This window comes from Papilio xuthus, unplaced genomic scaffold (assembly GCF_000836235.2).
Source record: "Papilio xuthus unplaced genomic scaffold, Pxut_1.1 DF829660.1, whole genome shotgun sequence".
In the NCBI taxonomy this organism is placed as follows: Eukaryota; Metazoa; Arthropoda; class Insecta; order Lepidoptera; family Papilionidae; genus Papilio; species Papilio xuthus.
The window spans coordinates 1,155,375-1,161,374 of NW_013528989.1; positions in this window are offsets into that span (position 1 = coordinate 1,155,375).

Sequence of the window (6,000 nt, forward strand, 5' to 3'; positions counted from 1 at the left end):
TCTGTGTGTTAATTGAATTATTGCAATAGTGTTATGAATTATTTTTTAGTGCCGTATTATGTGATTTATTTAAAATAATTTTTAGTTTTAATGAACAATGCAATCTCGATTTTATCGCGTAAGTGATACGACTTATTTTTCTAAAACCGAACCATTTAACATTCATTTTATGTATTTGTTCAAATTTAGTTTTGTATTTTCTTTAATCTTAAAATGCAAGCGAATTTAGACTTTAACACCAAAGATTAGGGCACATTTATTAACAACAAACGCATTAGGATGATTATAATTATTGTAAATATTATTTTAAATTGTCGCATTTTAAAGATGCATTTTATTTTTAAATTCAACTTCTTTGCTTACAAGTAAGAAAATGTTGTTCAATTTTGTTGTTAATTCCATTGAAAATAAAGTTTAAATTGCTTTGACGGATCCAATGAAGGAGTGGTATAAAAAATAATTTCAAATAATGCACTAGTAATTTAACAAAATAAAGTACACATTTATTTTAACTAATTTATAATATTTTGAAAATATCAAATTTTAAAATCCCATAAAATTCACTTGTGAAACAACGATCGTATCGTTGTCTCTGTTTTTTCAAAGGGAAAGAAAGAGATGACTATACGTTTGTGCGTTTGGCAGTTGCACACGGCACTATTTTTTGCAACATACTGTATACCTTTCTTCACAAAATTTCTTGTAAGCTACAATTTATTTCCTACACATTTCTTTGAAATATCATTTGACGCTAATCAGGTCCTTATAAAGAACCTTTGTCTAATTAAAAACCTAAATAATAGTACTTATCGTGTCAGTTGATGTAATATTCAATTCTGAGTGGGATGCGAATTTAGTTCTTTGTTACATGTGACGTCAGACAGGGATGGTAAACCAATGGCACGCGACATAATATTTCAGGAACGTCCTTGGCCATAAAATTCCAATAAAAAAAGTATGAATTAGGGAGTTTAAATATATGATTTTTGCGCTATGAAATGTTCACATAATAATGTCAAAATTATTGTATTCATTTAGAAAAATGACAGGCTTATGTTAAGGTTCACCAACCCTGTTATAGTACATCGCTATGTCATAGTGTACGTATTCAATGGGTCTAGTACAAAGATTTGTGACTAGAGCCATCTTATCTTCGGTGTCAAAAGTACTCAAAGTTTTACCGCCCCCTATCGGGCGTAAAGTACACCAAAAATCTTATACTAATTTTGACTACGATACTCAGGTAAATATTCGTAATAGGCCCATTGAAGATGAATTACTAATTACTTTGCCAAAGTATTAATGCACTAGATTAAATATTATTTAATTTTAAAATAACTTAGATTAACTTAATTAATTTATTTTAAAATTTTATTTTGAAGAGGATTTTAATTATTAAAAGTGAATAGACAATAAGAATTTTGATTTTATTCTTACGGCTTTTAATACGAATAAATCTAGATGTAATATCTAGATAGATTTAGAATATTCTAGAAAAAATACAACACTTCTTTAATCAGAATTTCTTAGTTTTTGCAATAGAAATTAAAATTAAGTATAAAAAGTACAGATAAAAATATCTTTAATTAGTAAAAAGCACTGAATTACTAATTTACACGTAGTTTTGAGATATCTTATAGTCACATATTGTCTCTTTCGTATTAGTAAGAATAGAAAGGGACAACATTATATAAAAAACAATTTGTTACCAATTTTATTTTGTAAACAATGTAACTGGCCGTGAATTTCTGACATCAAAATCCACGTATAAAAACATATTGTTATCTCTGTTTTATCAAAGATAATGACAGAGATGACGATATGTTTTATAGAGATTTTGATATCAGAAACCAACGGTAGATGGCGTTGTTTTTAATTTTGAATATTTGATTAAAAAAATTTGATTGTCGAATTTATTTTTGATTTAAAATTTCTTTTCCATTGAAATAAATAAGAATTTATGTATTATAAAATGGAATTTAGAGTTTGTAAATATGTTTGTACCACATTAGGAAGCTAGTTGCAACATCAATCGAGCATAATATTAGAATTAAAAATATTAAAAAGAAACACATCGTTTCGTTAATGACATGATTTGCTTTTTTTATTAATTTAGTACAAAATTCATTCAAAATTAGCCAAGTTATAAAAGTATATTTTGAATAGATTTTGAAATATGATTCGTTTTAACCTTTTATGTATGATTTAAGTCCATTTCGGCCTGAACTAAGTACTTTATGTAATGTTTTTGCACACTACGAGTGACGTATTTATATTCAACTATGATGTTATGTTGTTACGTAGTACTCCATTTCAGCGGGATTAGACAAAGTACATTCGCTTCGAAGCGATTCCATAACGAACTTAAAAATGTATAGAACTGATGCGCGACAATCACGTGACTTAACCAAAGTTATTCTCAGTTCTATAAATTTTTGAAGTTCGTTATGGAATCACGTCAAAGCGAATGCATTTTGTCTAATCCCCCTGAACTTTTTAACTTATATTTTGTTTAATATAGAAGTCAATAATGGCCATAAAATTTTTGTAATACATATAAAAAAAAATTAAAAAACTGCTATAAAAACGGCTAAACACGTATATTCGTTTGAGTGAGCGACGGGCCGCGACCGCGATATAATACCAGTACCACTCATCCTGATGGGCTCGAAACTAGTCGGTGCCGCAACCGGACGAATATACGTGAGTGTTTAGCCGTTTTTATATCAGTTTAATATTTCAAACAAATTAAAAATAAATTAAAATAGATAATTAAATTTAATGACGTTTGTAGATTAATAAGCGAACAGCGTAGCCTAATTCTAAATTATTTGTAAATTGTAAAAAAAAATTTAAAAAAAATCCTCTTCCTGGTAATAATGTACTAGACATATTGTATATAGTATATAGTAGTATATAATCGTTTTTTCATATAGCAACACTTTTGTAGATTATGGCGTCAAATGTTGCCAATGTAACTAAATAGATATGTAGGCTACGTATGTTAGGTTTTGCAAATCGTTGGTATGAATAACAAAATACCAACCTAATAATTAAATATCCTTTTACAAAGTCATGGGTTCGAATCTCATGTCTCGACCATTATTACGGTGGCTCAGAGGTTAAGGACTTGAATATGGTCCTGGGTTCTAATTCCGTTATGTACCAATGTGTTTTTCGATTTACACATGTACATCCTATATTCTCACGGTGAAGGAAAACATCGTGATGTTGCACATATCTAAGAACAAATTCAAAGATATGTGTGAAGTCAACCCGTACTTGTTCAGCGTGGTTGAGCGCCTAGTCACCTAACTTTGTAGTTCAAGCCCCTCTTTGTGGATAACCAGCAAAATATAACATAAGTAGCCTAAACCCCTTTCCTTCTAGATATAGATTTTAAATTGTTATAGATAAATAATAAACGGATATGTGCCACAGATTCAATTTGAAAATTTTGACAGATGCAGCATTTTGTACGTAATTTTTTTTTAAAATCTGACAGCCATATAGTATATAAAAAATTTGCCTTATAATTAAGTTTGATTTAATGAATCGCTTAACCTTCTCTTATTATAGTTAAATCTAATTATTTATTATAAGTCTAGTAAACAAAATATGTAGACAATTTGAACTTTTAGTATTAACGTAGAATTTCGATTTTATAGCCAATTTGAAAAAAAGAAAGTTATATTTAATTCGTTCCGTTTAATCTGTGGGTTTACATTGGTGAGAAACATGTATAAAACTTGTTTTATTCAACAATGAAAACCTACAGATAATATTTATTCCTAAAACAATGCGAACTATTGGTTATATAAAAAATCGTAATAAATTGTGCGCTTTTTAATCTTTTGTTTTATTTATTCGTTAACTTAAATTAAGGTAGAGGTCTTAATAAAGTATGGATTGAGTGAAAGGGGATATGCGTAAGGAGGAGGTGGTTATAACGATTTTGTTGGAGTGGGGAATTTAGCGCTGTTCTTGTTTAGGATGAAGCGGTCACAGTACAAAAGAGGTCTTGGTTAGTTTCGCAATGGAGGTATGTACTTATTAAGTACTAACAGTCGCCCGTAACATGGACCGATGACCTGGTCAAGGTTGCGGGAGCGTCCTGGATGCGGTGGCACAAGACCGGTCATCGTGGCGATCTTTGGGGGAGGCCTATGCCCAGCAGTGGGCGTCTCATGGCTGAGAAGAAGAAGTCGCCCGCGACTTTTGGCCGCGTAGAATTAAGAAAAAACATAGTATCTATGTATATTTAGCCAGACTGTGGGACCTGTTTAGCAGTTCTGTACATATCTTCAAACAAACATCCATCAGGGGTTGGGATTTGAAGCTTATTGTTTTTTTTACCTTGAAATAAAGGAAATATAATAACAAAAATGAATCATTAAACAATTTTATTTCAAACTTTTGACTAGACAGTACAAATATTACAAAACTAATCAAACATGATGTCATTACACAAAAAAAAAAAAAAAAATTTTTTTGTTAAAAAATTTTAGCATTTTTTTTATTTTCTTAGATTGATTGTACCATTCCAAGTTAGCTCAAGGCTTGTGCTAGGATATGGTTTACAACGATAGTAGAATGGTGGGATTCGAACTCTCGACTGATCGGAATTCCGTACCCTTAACAATTAGGCTATTGGCGCACTAAATAGCATAATAATTGTTATTTTTTTGTAATCTGAATAACATACAACATTAACCCTTAATTCGACGAAATTATTTGTAGCAAAAAAACTTTTTTTTTAGTAAATTCATACTTACGTAATTTTCTCTAAACTAGTTCAGTAGTTTTTTTTTAATTAGTTGTTCGTCACACTGTACACCATCACTATAAAATGATTTTTAAGTTAGTTTTTTTTTTTAACTTTGTTTTTTGCTTTTCTTCAAAAAAGATTTCTGGCCACAATAAGGGTTAAAAATACTTTTATACATCATCAAAATGTATGAATGTTTTCAACTTGTACTTATAGTTAATTTGATTAACATAAAGTCATATTACACATATACACATAAAGTATATTTTAAAGATAAAAGCAATATTTTATAAATAAAATTTATAACAGTGATATAAAATAAGGGGGCATAAATTACGTGAATTGTTTAAGGGGGAGGGGGTCGAGTCAAATCTCATCTAATCTTACGTTGGAAAGAAGTGGGGCTCCCGGCAAATATCACGCAATTTTTGACTGATTGAAACAAAAAAAAAAGCACGGAGCATTTTTTTCTTTTTATAATAACAATCCAACGCGTTTACGTAAAAAACTCACATTTTGATTAATCTCACGTGAGATTGGGGGATGGGATTGAATAAAATCTCACTACATCTCATCAGGGGCAGGGAGCCGCAGAAAATTGAAAAAAACACCTCACGTAATTTATGGACGCCCCCTAAATACTTTAAATATTATATTAAATATATTAATAATGAAAATATGTAATAATTATTAATTTTATATCAAAGAGAAATAAAATAATACTATTATATATAATATTAAAATATAATATTAAAGCTAATAATACAGAAATATTAGTAAAGATGACTAAAATTGTAACAAATAATTGTGTTTCATTTATTTAATTTAATTATCAAATTAAAAATTAATATGTAGTAATCAAATTATAATGATTATTCGAAACAATTTTAAGAACAATAAATACAAAATTTACAAAGCAGACAGATTGAAATGATATAATTTAAATTAAGATTATGAGAAATAATGAAAGAAAAGATAGGAGAGAGATAGGGGGGGGAGAGAAAGAAAGAACGGTCAGAAATATGCAAGATACGTTTTTTGCCAGGTTTAAAGTAGCTTTTCATTAACAATAATCAACTTGTTAATGCCAAGTACTTCCTAAGTAATCTTTTTAGGGTTCCTATCTTTCCAATTCGAGTGTAAACAAGAAAGAAAAAGAGAAGAAGATAGAAGAGAGGGAAAGAACGAACAGTCAGATATATGTATACTTAAGTTATCTGTCAGTTTCGTTT